This window comes from Camelus bactrianus, chromosome 35 (assembly GCF_048773025.1).
Source record: "Camelus bactrianus isolate YW-2024 breed Bactrian camel chromosome 35, ASM4877302v1, whole genome shotgun sequence".
NCBI classification, from domain to species: Eukaryota; Metazoa; Chordata; class Mammalia; order Artiodactyla; family Camelidae; genus Camelus; species Camelus bactrianus.
Genome location: NC_133573.1, coordinates 29,699,490 through 29,712,423, shown reverse-complemented (window position 1 = coordinate 29,712,423; position 12,934 = coordinate 29,699,490). Strand labels below are relative to the sequence as shown.

At 41.4% G+C, this 12,934-nt stretch overlaps 1 long non-coding RNA gene across 1 annotated transcript; it reads right to left on the bottom strand.

Annotated features, from left to right (window-relative positions):
- Positions 1-3,365: 3,365 nt before the first annotated feature.
- LOC141576044 (uncharacterized) lies at positions 3,366-8,638 on the bottom strand. Its single transcript, XR_012504271.1, has 3 exons — positions 8,530-8,638; positions 8,026-8,213; positions 3,366-4,366 (listed from the first exon to the last, which is right to left on the bottom strand). It is a non-coding gene; the product is annotated as an uncharacterized LOC141576044 (long non-coding RNA).
- Between the last annotated feature and the right edge of the window lie 4,296 nt (positions 8,639-12,934).

Genomic DNA, 12,934 nt, shown 5'->3' with positions numbered 1-12,934 from the left:
TCCTTCGTGACAGAACTGTACCAGAAGGGAAGGAACACACTCTATTCAGTAGAGCCAGCAGATCAGCGTCTGGTACAAGTTGAGAACATTTCTGAAAAATTCTATTATCCATGTGGATGACAAAGACATCAGTTGAATAAAATGAAAGAATGATAACATTCTCATATCTTGATATGTTCCCTCTGAATCGAAAATATGATTCAATAGAGGAGAGGTGAAAACAGATTATTAAGCAGGAGATGGCTCTTTGCCAGTTCATCCTGAAAAAGCATTTCTCTGCTCAATGCTGTCATTTTTCTTAAGCACTGGTAATGAGTCAGAGGCCGTGGCTGTATTTCCCACATAACCGACCAGTGATTATAAATCAAGACGGCTAAACTTGAGTTGTTTTCCTTTTTTAATAGAGAAACCTTTGGAAAATAATAAATGAAAAAAGAAGATATACCACAATTGCAACAAAGAGCATCACCACGAAATCTCCAGTTACTAACATCAAGGGGACTCATCTGAAAAGTGCTCCTTAGAGTAAAACTTTGAGGTCGAAATCAGTAATAACTATACATACAAAAACTGCATTCAAAAAGTCACTTCAATTTTAGGAAATCTTGTTTCCTTTTTACTAATTTCTAGTGCTAACAGAATCATTACCTCTCTTTTAAAAATACTTATTATGTATCATATACTGACCTAATAGCTCTGCAGGAACCACAGCACAGAATGTGGCCACACCTCCTGAGTGGTACAGAATGCACATGTGTGCTTGCATGTACCGGGGCACAGACGCATGCACCTGGGCGCAGGTGCTCACACACGTGCATCTGCACACACATGCATGTACACACACATTCTACAATAAGTAAAATGACAAAGGCAATGGCCACCCCGACATTCACTTTCAAGCAGCATGTGTCAGGGTAAAGAGAGTCTCCCCCAAACCCTGGAAGACAGGTTCACACAAGAGCAGTATGAAGTTTCTGGGAGTGAAACAGCAGACAGAGCGGCAGGGAGCAAATGAGATGGCTGAGACATGAAGCACGGAGGGGTAAAAACGGAAGTGGAGGGGTAAAAACGGGGCTCCCCTCTTTCTGCTGGGAACCCACAAGCCCTGGGAACTGGCTGTGAAGGCAGGTAACTTCCTGGGTGTAAAAGCTGCCACGAAGGCATCAGCAGTAGGCATCCAGCCAGGAAACAAAAAGATCACTGTGCTGTTTTATTCTGCTAATGAACATGTGGCTTCAGGATTTCTCATCTTTTTTCCTTAGAGTCTACCCATGTCCTCTGTCCTTGTTAAAATTTGTACTCAGCATACGGTAAATCCAAAAGAAAAGCTAATTTGAGATGACTTGAAAAAGCACCAGATCAGCAGTAGAAAGGGCTGTTTCCCATGAATCTCTGTGCACATTCAAAATAAGTAAAATTATATGAATATTCCTTCACACCCACACCTTTAAAGGGAACTGAGGAAAAGATTTAAAAACAGGTGTCTTTGTGGTGTACACATAAGTCAAAATATAATGTTTACACAGGAAACATAAAATGCTGTAAAACCAATGCTACCCAAATAAATAAATAAACCAAAAAAACAGGTGGTCTAAAGAAGTCCAGAGAAAGTGATTTTCTGAGCCACGTCTCTGAAGCAACACGCAGTCGTCTCCTCCCATCAAGGAGGAAGGGGCGCCTGCAGCCACCCTACAGCCCTGCCCCGGGCACCGAACAGCCGAGAAGAGCCGGGAGCGCGCAGGGGCGGAGCCCCGAGTGCACCTGAAGCAGGAGCCCCGTGCGGGGGGTCAGGGCAACTGCCCGCCTGGCTTGCTGCCCACCAGGCCCTCTGCGTGGGGAGAGGGCACTTAGACGTGCAACGACCGAACCCGACTCAGAAGGAATCCAGTCCCGTCCAAGCGACCACGCCACCCGCCGGAGCACGCGAGGGCGGGGGACCCGCGAGGGCCCCGGCTGGGTGGCGGGGAAGCCCCGGCCTCCCGCGCTCTGCCCTCAGCAGCCTGCAGCGCTGCCCTGGGGAGACGGAGAAGACAGACCCTACTCTGTGCCTCCCATACTTCTTCCTCTCTCCTGTTAGCCATTATCCAACAGCATGGATTTTAGAATTTTAATGAACGGACGTGTGTGAGCCCTCTGCGCACAGCACTAGGACCGCCGCGTCTCTGCCTCCGGGGTCAGCGGGCCCAGCAGAGAGTGCAGAGGGACCTCGGAGAGCTCGGGCCGTGAGGTGGGTTACGGCCCTCAGAGTGGGCACCAGCACTCGCAGGTGGGCGTCAGGGATGCTGGGTTCTTGTGGGAGACTTGGTCCTTGGATGAGCCTCTGGGGAGCTGTCAGAGGAGGAGAGGAGACTGGAAGCCGCGCCCCAGGAGCAGGCAACACTGGCCGCAGGACCAGAGGCCAGGGAAGGCGAGGGCTGCGAAGCTCGTGCACGGAACAGGGCGCGGGGTCAGGCGGAGGAGCCGGGACGAGGAAGAGCGCCAGAGCCAGGCAGGAGTTAGCTGCTCTTCAAAACGTCAAACGGACTGATAGTAATTTTTTGAGCCAGAAAGGATCAGGATCAGTGTGTCTGCACCAAAATACTTAATTTAGCCCAAGACACCTGGCTAGATCACAGGGCTGGGTACCGAGTCAGAAGGAGTGGCCAGAAGACGCCAGGATGGCGGGGCCAGAGGCGCGCGGCCCAACATGGCGACTGTGAAAGTGGCTCTTTCATCTTTCTTTTCCTTTTTTACAGTCACGTCTCGCACTCTCATTTTTCCTTCAAATACTGTTTGGGTTAGACATTATACGGCTTGTAATGAGAACAGTAAAATGCTGTGTTCTTATTATGGTAATGTGAATAACAAATATAGAATGGAACAACAAAACAGCCCAGGCAATAAAAGTAATTGTTAACCCGTTTTACTAGCTCTGCAGCCAAATTATATTTTTATAAATTACAGTGCCGACGGAGGTAACTGTGCTCACAGGTTCCTTGTTGACAAGGTCGCCAGTTTAGTTTGAATATTTTCCGCAGCTGCTGCCCTCACACCTTGAGAGGGAAGCTGCTCCAGCTATGTAGGGCAAGTGGCCGGGGCTGCTAATGAGTCTAACAGATTGGTTCAAAATAGAAGCATAAACCTTCAATTCATGAGGACATGACAGTTACGAAACCAAAGCCTAAGAGAAATAATCTGTGTTCAGGAATTCAGCCTGGCAACATTGCTTGAATTTCTGACATAGTTCTTGACCCAGGCTTGGTAAAACGCGCACACTGTAAATAGAAGGACGGGGAAAAGGTTACAAGAGACCATATAATTCCATGACCGTGAATTTTGCTTTTAGAAGAATCAACAAAGACGACATTGAAAACACGCTTCATGTTCTCTCTTTAATAAAGTTACTGTGAGGGAACCTATCACTAACAACGTCACGGGCTACAAGACCAAGATGACATTCAGAGGTCACAATGCTGGGGGGAGGTGTAGCTCAAGTGGTAGAGCGCATGCTTAGCACGCACAAGGCCCTGGGTTCAATCCCCAGTACCTCCTCCAAATAGAAATAAATATGTAGACCTAATTACCTCCCCCTCGTGAAAATGCACAACAGAATTTACAATGCTAACAAGTGGCATTAAGTAATGGATACAATGAAATTTTAATTTGGGGGTAAGAGTAAGTCACTGTTTACTCTTCCCTTTTTTAAAGTAGAGATGAGGTAAACTTTAGTAACACTCATAAAGAATAAATCTTCATTTTTTGATGCTCTTTCCCATTTCCTGTGCCTTGAGATACCAGTTATAGGAACCGGCTGTAGGTTTCAAAATGCAGTCACTGGGGCCACAGAACGGGAAAAGCTGTACAACCAGGCACAGGAAAACACATTTTGCCTGAGGCCAACGTCCAAGTGGAGGCCCTGGCAAGGCAAGAAAGGTCAGGAGCTTTCAGACTAAACCTTCGAATGACACATTATGGCATGATGAAAATGTCACCAAACCCCTGCAAACGTGCAGCTTGAACACATGCCTTTCGAGAAAGGAGGTAATGAAGAGGGCAGAGTCGTGATTCCATCGAGGTCTGGCTCTTTGGAAATGTCAACCAGATGCTGATTCTCCAACCAATTCCCTACCATTCAGGGGGGATAAGAGGTTTAAAAAAAAAAAATCACAGAAGGAAAAACCAACACTTTTAAATGTTCCAGGTGACAGGGTGGAGGTGTAAACTTCTTGGAGCCAGCCTGACCCTTTGATGGACTGTGCACTGCAAGCAGCTTACTTGTAAGTCTCTCTTAATTGTCCCGAGTCTCCAGGAAGAGAGGCAGGCACCTGGAGGAGTCCCTTAACTCTTTCAGAGCCGAGAGGACAAACAGTGATTATCACCTGGGGGCCTGAGAGAAGAATAAAGAGATAAATTATTCTAAAACACCAGTGATAATTTGCCTAATTCATCTTGGACAACCTGGAATCTGTCCTAGACAAAAAGGTAACACGGCAATCTGGGTCCTCTGTGCTTCAGAAAAGCTAGATTAATAAACTGTAGATACAAAATAATGTCGAGTTAGATTATGTAATTCTCTCTGAGTAATTTTACTTGGTGTTTAAGGACCTTGAAAGATTTCTTAGAGATAAAATTTATTTTATTTTTAAGAAAACTTACCCTGACTTCTGACCAGGCTAAATATTTCACTTACAGAAGACTTTTTTTTAAAACTTATAAGGCTCTTCTTTTATTTTTCTGATGTGGTAATGGGGGTGGGGGTGGGGGGGGAATGTAAGGAAAATGAACATAGAGAAATCCTCTAAAAATTTGTTTTGATTTAACATTCAGTGAGGGAGAGATCTGTTTCCCTGCAGATTTTAAGAGATTTAAATAGTGCCATTTATGTTCAGCTCAATTAAGCTACTGATCATTCCTTTCTTTCAGCAATAAAGTATCCTCAATGCGTTATTACTTCAGAACAATAAACAGCCTGGGCTGTCCAGCCCTTCATTCTACACTGCGCGTGGTCCATGCACAGATTACTAATGTGCCTACATTTCTCCTTCTGTTGGGGAATGGTAAGAGGGCCTGATGGTCTGGACTTGTTCCTTGATAGAGCAAAAGGAGAAAGCTCATATCTAGTTCACAAGGAAAAAAACAAATTTTTTTTTTTTTAATTTCAAGAACTCAACAATTGAAAGCCGTGGGATGTTTAGCAAAGCAAAACAAAACAAAAAATGAACAAACATACTCTGCTCCAAGGCATCCCAGGAGAATCCTTCTATTGAATTTGAGGGTCACTGATGTCCCTCTGTCATCAAGCCACTCAGCCGTGTCATAAGAGGTAACCAAGTAGGTAAATGTCAATGTTAGATGGATGTGTACATTAGCATTAAGTGGATTGTTTAATTTGTCTCCATCTGACCTGTGTTTATTCTGAGTCCCTAGTATGTCAGGCACGAAGGGGAAAAGGGTGAGAAAAGGCCTAGCCAGTCCTCCAAGAGCCTGAGATCTCAGGCCAGTTAAAGCTTTCCGTCAGAAACAGGGAGAATTCTTTTTCGCAAGGCCCGACCAGCTGGTTTCTGACACACCTTCCAACTCAAATGAATGAGATACACTATATATTAAATATTACAGAAAACATACACATTAAATAAAAATCCGTTTGATGACACTATAGACCTACCTAGGTAGGACCAACCAATTTCACTAGTGGAAGTTTGGGATGTCTAGTTAAACCTGAGTTTCAGATAAACAACAAGTAATTTTTTTTAACTTTTTAAATTAAAGTATAGTTGATGTACAATGTTGTACTAGTTTCTAGTGTACAGTATAGTGATTTAGTTATACAAATTTTTATACACATTCTTTTTCATAGTCTTTTTCCAGACAGGTTACTACAGGCCATTGAATATATTCCCTGAGCTACACAGTAGGACCTTGTTGTTTATCTGTTCTGTGCAGAGGAGTTTGTACCTGCCAGTCCCAAGCTCCCAATTTATCCCTTCCCACTCCCTTTCCCCGCTGATAACCGTTTGTTTTCTATGTCTGTGAGTCTCCTTCTTTTTGGTAAATAAGTTCATTTGTGTGATTTTTTAGATTCCACATATAAGTGATATCACATGATACTTGTCTCTGTCTGACTTACTTCACTTAGTATGATCATCTCTAGGTCCATTCATCTTGCAGTAAGTGGCATTATTTCATCCCTTTTTATGGCTGAGTAGTATTCTGCTATATATACATTTTCTTTATCCACTCATCTGCTGTTGGATATTTAGGTTGATTTCACATCTTGGCTATTGTAAACAGTGTTGCTGTGAACACTAGGGTTTGTGTATTATTTTGAATTTGAGTTTTCTCTGGATATATACTCAAGAGCCGGATTGCTGGATCATATGGTAACTCTATTCTCAGTTCTTTAAGGAACCTCCCTTCTGTTCTCCATAGTGGCTGCACCAATTTACATTCCTACCAGCCGTATTGGAGGGTTCCTTTTTCTCCACACACTTTCCAGCATTTGTTTGTAGACTTTTTGATCATGGTCCATGGTGATACCTCATGGTAGTTTTGATTTGCATTTCTCAATTAATGATGTCGCACATCTTTTCATGAGCCTGTTGGCCACCTGGATGACCTCTTTGGAGAAATGTCTATTTAGACCTTCTGTCCATTTTTTGATTGGGTTGTTTGGTTTTCTGATATTGAGCTGTGTGAGCTGCTTGTATATTTTGGAAATTAGTCCCTTGTTGGTCACATCATTTGCAAATATTTTCTCCCATTCTGTAGGTTGTCTTTTTGTTTTGTTTATGGTTTCCTTTGCTGTGCAAAAGCTTTTAAGTTTACTTAGGTCCCATTTGTTTATTTTTGTTTTTATTTCCATTACTCTAAGAGACAGATCCAAAAAATACTGTCACAATTTATGTCAGAGTGTTCTACCTATATTTTCTTCTAGGAGTTTTAGAGTATCTGGTCTTACATTCAGGTCTTTAATCCATTTTGAAGTTATTTTTGTATATTGTGTTAGAGAATGTTCTAATCTCATCCTTGTACATGTAGCTGTCCAGTTTTCCCAGCACCACTTACAGAAGAGACTGTCTTTTCTCCATCATATGTTCTTGCCTCCTTTGTGGTAGATTAACTGATCATAAGTGTGTAGGTTTATTTCTGGACTCTCTATCCTGTTCCATTGATCTACATGTCTGTCTTTGTGCCAGTACCATACTGTTTTGATGACTGTAGCTTTGTAGTATAGTCTGAAGTCAGGGGGCCTGATTCCTCCAGCTTTGTACTTCTTTCTCAAGATTTAAACATCAAATAATTTTGTCCCACTTAATATTTTAAACACATTAAAAATATTTGTCTAGCAACTCTACAGCAAAGCAGTGAGGACCTGCAGGTTAAGATCTGAGAGGATGGAAACCTACCCAGGTGGGGCTTTTTTTCTGCAAGGCACTTGCTGATTCCAAAAACAGCAGTTAGAGCCAAGAGAAACTAAACAAAACTGCAAAATATGTCTAGAGCTGAAGGAACAAAACTGCAGCATTAGGATCCACCAAGGAAGCTCAGCTTTAGTCAATGGTCTTTTGGTTAACAGACTGTTGTAAGTTTAACTGTAAGTCTCCAAACGACGTGGAAGTTCTAACCCCCAGTGTCTGCGGATTTGCCTTTATTTTAAAATAAAGTTTTAGAGATGATCAAATTAAGATGAGGTTGTTAGACTGGGCTGTAATCCACTATAAGTGTCTCTTTATAAAAGGGGGAGATTTGGACAGAGATAGACACAGAGGGAGGACACCAAGTGAAGATGAGGACAGAGATCAGGGTGCTGCTTCTCCAATCCAAGGAATGCCAGAGATGGCCAACAAACCACAGAAGGCAGGGAGGTGCCAGGAACAGATTCTCCCTCAGAGCCTCAGAAGAACCAACCCTTCTGGCACTTTGATCTCGGATTTCAGCCACTAGAACTGTGAGACAATAAATTTTTGTTGTTCAAAGCCACCCAGTTTGTGGTCCTTTCTTATGGCAGCTTTAGAAAATTAACACAAGTATCAACTAGAGACAGACCTGTGCTTGGCGGCTGGAGACAGCCTGGGACCATCACGCCAACCCTGTCTAGTTCTTCTTCATTTGCCAGTGCGCCGAGATATCCAGCTTATCAGAACCGAGAACAAATCATCCCAGGAGGAAGATGCTAACATCCAGAGCCTCAAGATATTTCTGCATGTGCAATGTTCAGCACCACTCAGGAACAACTAGGTACAAAATAAAACAAGATAGGAACAGCAACAAAATAATTTTAAAAGAGGTTATCAGAATGGCCAATAAGCATATTTTAGGTGCTCAAAGTAATTAATCATCATGAATATGCATGTTGCAATAGTAATGTTATTTAGCTACATTTTTACCAGAATGCCTTTAATTAAAGACACTGCCGAGAACAGATGTTGGTCAGGGTGTGAAGCAGCTGGAACTTTGCCTTTCAGTAAATTGTTCAAGTACTGTGAACAATTTGTTGGCACTATCTGCAAAGTTCAATCATACTCAGCAATCCCACACCTGGGTACATACCCAGTAAAATGTGCATACATATCCACCAAAAGATAGGTACAAGAATGTCCACAGAACCATTTCTCAGTCGTCCCAGAATGGAAACAGCTCAAATGTCCTCCAAGAGCAGACACGCAGAACTCCATAGCAATGGAATGAACACATGACTCACAAACGTGATGCTGATGGCACGAAGTCAGAAGGTCTACATACCACGCAGTTCTGTTTGTACATAGTTCAGGATGATAAAAATGAATCAGGATGTTAAAGATCTGGGAGAGAGGTCACCTTCTGGGAGCAAGGCCAGCCTGGTAACAAGAAGCGGGCACTCGTGTGATTATGTCCTCTACGCACCACTGATACTGTGACATTTCATTAAGCTGCACACTTAGAATCTGGGTGTTTTTTCTGCACATTTTGATGTCATCACTTTAAAGAGCATTTTTTAAATGCTTTAAAAAAATGAGCTTTATTTATCTTAAAGAAATCCACTTAACAGAGATGCAGGAATTACAAAGTGATACAGCTATATTTGTCAGGGTTCTCTAGAGAAACAGAATCAGTAACCAACAGGATCAATAGGAGACACACGCACATATATGCATGTGAATAATTTATTATAAGGAATTGAGTCCTGGAGTTACGGGGGCTGGCAAGTCCAAATCTACTGTGGGCCAGTAGGCGGAGACTCAGGAGAGCCAATGGTACCAATGAAGTTCAAAGGACAGGCGGCCATCTGCTGGAGAATTTCTCTTGCTTGAGAAGGACAGTCTTTTTAGTCTATTCATGCCTTCAACTGACAGGGTGACACCTGCCCACATCAGGGAGACAATCTGCTTTACTCTGAGTCCCCTGATTTAAATGTGAATCTTGTACATAAACACCCTCCAAGTTCACACATAAAATTAACTATCACAACAGCACACAATTAATAAAGAAAGAGACAAAGTAACTTGGTCGTATGGTGGACACAGAAAGATTCGATGCCTGAGGACTTTCAGATAAATGTTAGCAGTGATAATTCCAAACCAAGTCATTTGTAGAGATACACAGCTTTTATGCAGCAATTCAAAAGTGATTTGGATGTGTTACTAAAACTAATGTAGCTATTGGCCCTCATTTATCCATACATAGTTTAGAAATAATAACCTTCGTCTATTTTTTTAGGTGTATATTGCAGTATGGAATCCCCACCAGTATTCTGGCTCAGTGCTGCCTGTTTAGGTCTTTTTGGCATCAGCCCATTTCATACAGTGTAATCAGAGCAGCATCTTCAAGTCCAAGTCCACATGTGTTCACATTAGTGGAAAGTTAAAAACCCCTCCTCGGTTCTCCACTGTCCACACTTGAGAAAGCCCAGACTCCGCAGAGGAATCGTCTGGCCCCTCCTTGTCCTTCTCACCACCCCTCCCCACACCCGCCCTTCACTGCATCCTGGGCTCACCTCTCTTTCTATTTTCATTCTTTTACACGTTATTTGACTGCTTCTTCCACCCCCTGGTCCCTGGACATGCTCTATGTTTTCTGATCTCCATGTCTTCCACCAGGCTTTTTTGGCTGTTTCCTGATGCTGGGAATAGCCATCCCTGCTCTGTCCACTGCTCCACTTGAAACCCAGAGTGGAGAAGAGGCCTGGGCTGAGTGTAGGCGCCTGCTTGAACCTCACTGCTGGGCTTCCTGATCTGGAGCAAACCACATCACCTCCTACGCTCTTAGTATCACTATAGAGACTCAAAACATGGCAATGGACCAGAGATGCGGTTGTCGAACACTTCTGCTCCCATTCTGCCTCTTAAGGTTCTACCATCTTACTAAGAACGTGCATGTGTTTAAGGATACACAGCACAAACTCCCTTTCTCCTTCCCATTCTCCTCTTCAGAGGATTTTCATTTAATGTTTCCAAGCTACAGCCTCCATGTACAAGAAGAAAGATAATTTTCTCCCCTCTTGCACAACTGGTGACATACTCTGTTGGCTATTCTGTATATTGCTTTTTCTTTCACTTAACAGTATAAAATAGGAGATAGCTCCATACACCCACAGAAAGAGTCTAACCGTTATTTATAGCTACACAGTATTTTACTGTATGGATTTTCATAGTTTATTTAACTACTGACCTAATGATAGCCATTTAGATTATTTCCAGTCTTTTGCTATGACCTGCAATGCTGCACTAAGGAACCTATTAGATAATATTTCACACATGTGTGGATTACATCTACTGAGTAAATTCTTAAAAGTGAACACGCTAGGGGAAATAGCATACAAATTTGCAACTCTCATGCTGGTGCTAAATTTCGTCTGGTATCGGTGCACCCATTTACACTCAGTGACGTGGGAGAGCTTCTACTTCCTCCACATGTTTGCCAGCAGAATGTGCACTAAGCCCTTTGTTCTGTAAGAGTATGGTAGGAAGTATCGCCATGATGTTTTAATCTGCACTTCTATTGTTCTACATGAGCTTGAGTATGTTTTCACTTATTTAAAATCTATTTGTATTTCCTGTCTTTAAACTATTTGATCACAAAATACCTCCTTTTATCTACCAAGTTGTCTACCCTTTCTTACTGATTTTAGTAGTTCTTTATATACTGATAAAGAGTCTTTTGTAATATGCATCACAAATGCTTCTTCATTTGTGTTTTGACTATGGTAGTTTCTAACATGCAATTTGTTTTTTGTAGCACAATTCAAAACTCATTTTTTTAAACAGTAATCCCACCTCTGGGCATATATCCAGAGGGAACTCTAATTTGAAAAGATACATGCACCTGAATGTTCACAGCAGCACTATATATAATAGCCAAGACATGGAGACAACCTAAACGTTCACTGACTGATGACTAGATAAATAAGCTGTGGTATATTTATACAGTGGAATAGTATTCTGCCATAAAAAAGAATAAAATAATGCCATTTGTAGCAACATAGATGAACCTAGAGATGGTCATTCTAAGTGAAGTAAGCCAGAAAGAGAAAGAAAAATACCATATGATAATCACTCACATGAATAATCAAAAAAAAAAAAAAGAAGACACTAATGAACTCATGTACAAAACAGATCAGATTCACAGACATAATAAACAATCTTATGGTTACCTGGGGGAAGGGGGTGGGAAGGGATAAATTTGGGAGTTTGAGATTTGCAAATGTTAGCCACTATATACAAAAACAGATTTAAAAAATTTCTTTTGTATAACACAAGGAACTATACTCAATATCTTGTAATAACCTTTAGTGAAAATGAATATGAAAGAGTGTATGCATGTATATGCCTGATCGGAACATTGTGCTGTACACCAGAAATTGACACACTGTAACTGACTATACTTCAATGAAAAGAAAAACTCATTTTTTTTTTAATAGCTTTTTGGGTTTATGCCATATTTAAAAAGTCTTCCTCATTCTAAGATTATTTCTTAAATATCTTCTTGTAGCTTCTTCTTACAAGTTTATCTGTATTTTGCATTTATGCCTTGGACTCATCTGAAATTTATTCTGCTCTCATGCATGAGGTATGAAATCAACTTTATCTGTGGAGGACGTTCAAAAATCTCATGAACCAACTCATGAGAGCAGTTACATCTTTTTGTAATTACTTAGTAAATGCCATTTGAAAAAATACATACTTTCCAAACTCACCTATAAACTCCACAGCACTTTTCAATGAAAAGGAGGAGAGTAATACACATCTGTGAGAAAACGTATCTCACAGATGGTTTTATGGTCTTCTGTTTACAATGCAATGTCTCCTCCTCTCCCACAAACATTCCCTCACAGCTGTCAGGAATCCACTGCCACTGCAGCTTCCAGGACAAAGCGTGCATGATTCTAGCCTCTCCCTTTCCCTGGCATTATCCTATCATCTTTGAATATGACTTATGGTGACATAGAAGGCAATGCTCATTGTTCTTTTATATTGCATTTAGAATAAGAAGGGGAAAAGGTATTTGAAGCCAGGTTATTAAAGAACAGCACTGACCCAATGGCATCATCAAACCTCCAGGAAGAAACTTAATTACATTCCATTAAAAAGCTCAATGCTGTCTTGTGATATGAGCGAATTAACTTAATTCAAGGTTCAGTTCAAGATTATCTCCTTTATGCAAAACTCTCCTCTGGAAGTCTAAATGGAGGTTATGGCTAGGTTTCTTCCCTTGGAATGCCCAATTGGCGTAAGTAACTACTTCCATTATTTTTAAGGATAGGCAACCACTGAAAATTTGTTTTCTCTCTTAATTTGATATAAATTGTCAGCATTATAACTTTTTCACTTCAGTCACCACGTATAATGGTTTTGTGAGTTTTCCTATAATGCTACCTTAGTTGGACAATTTTTTGCTAAGAATTTCTAATGCTTTTATCATATATAGTCTTATTTTCCCCTTAAAAGTACGTATTAAAGAAGATGTGAAATATGTTGAA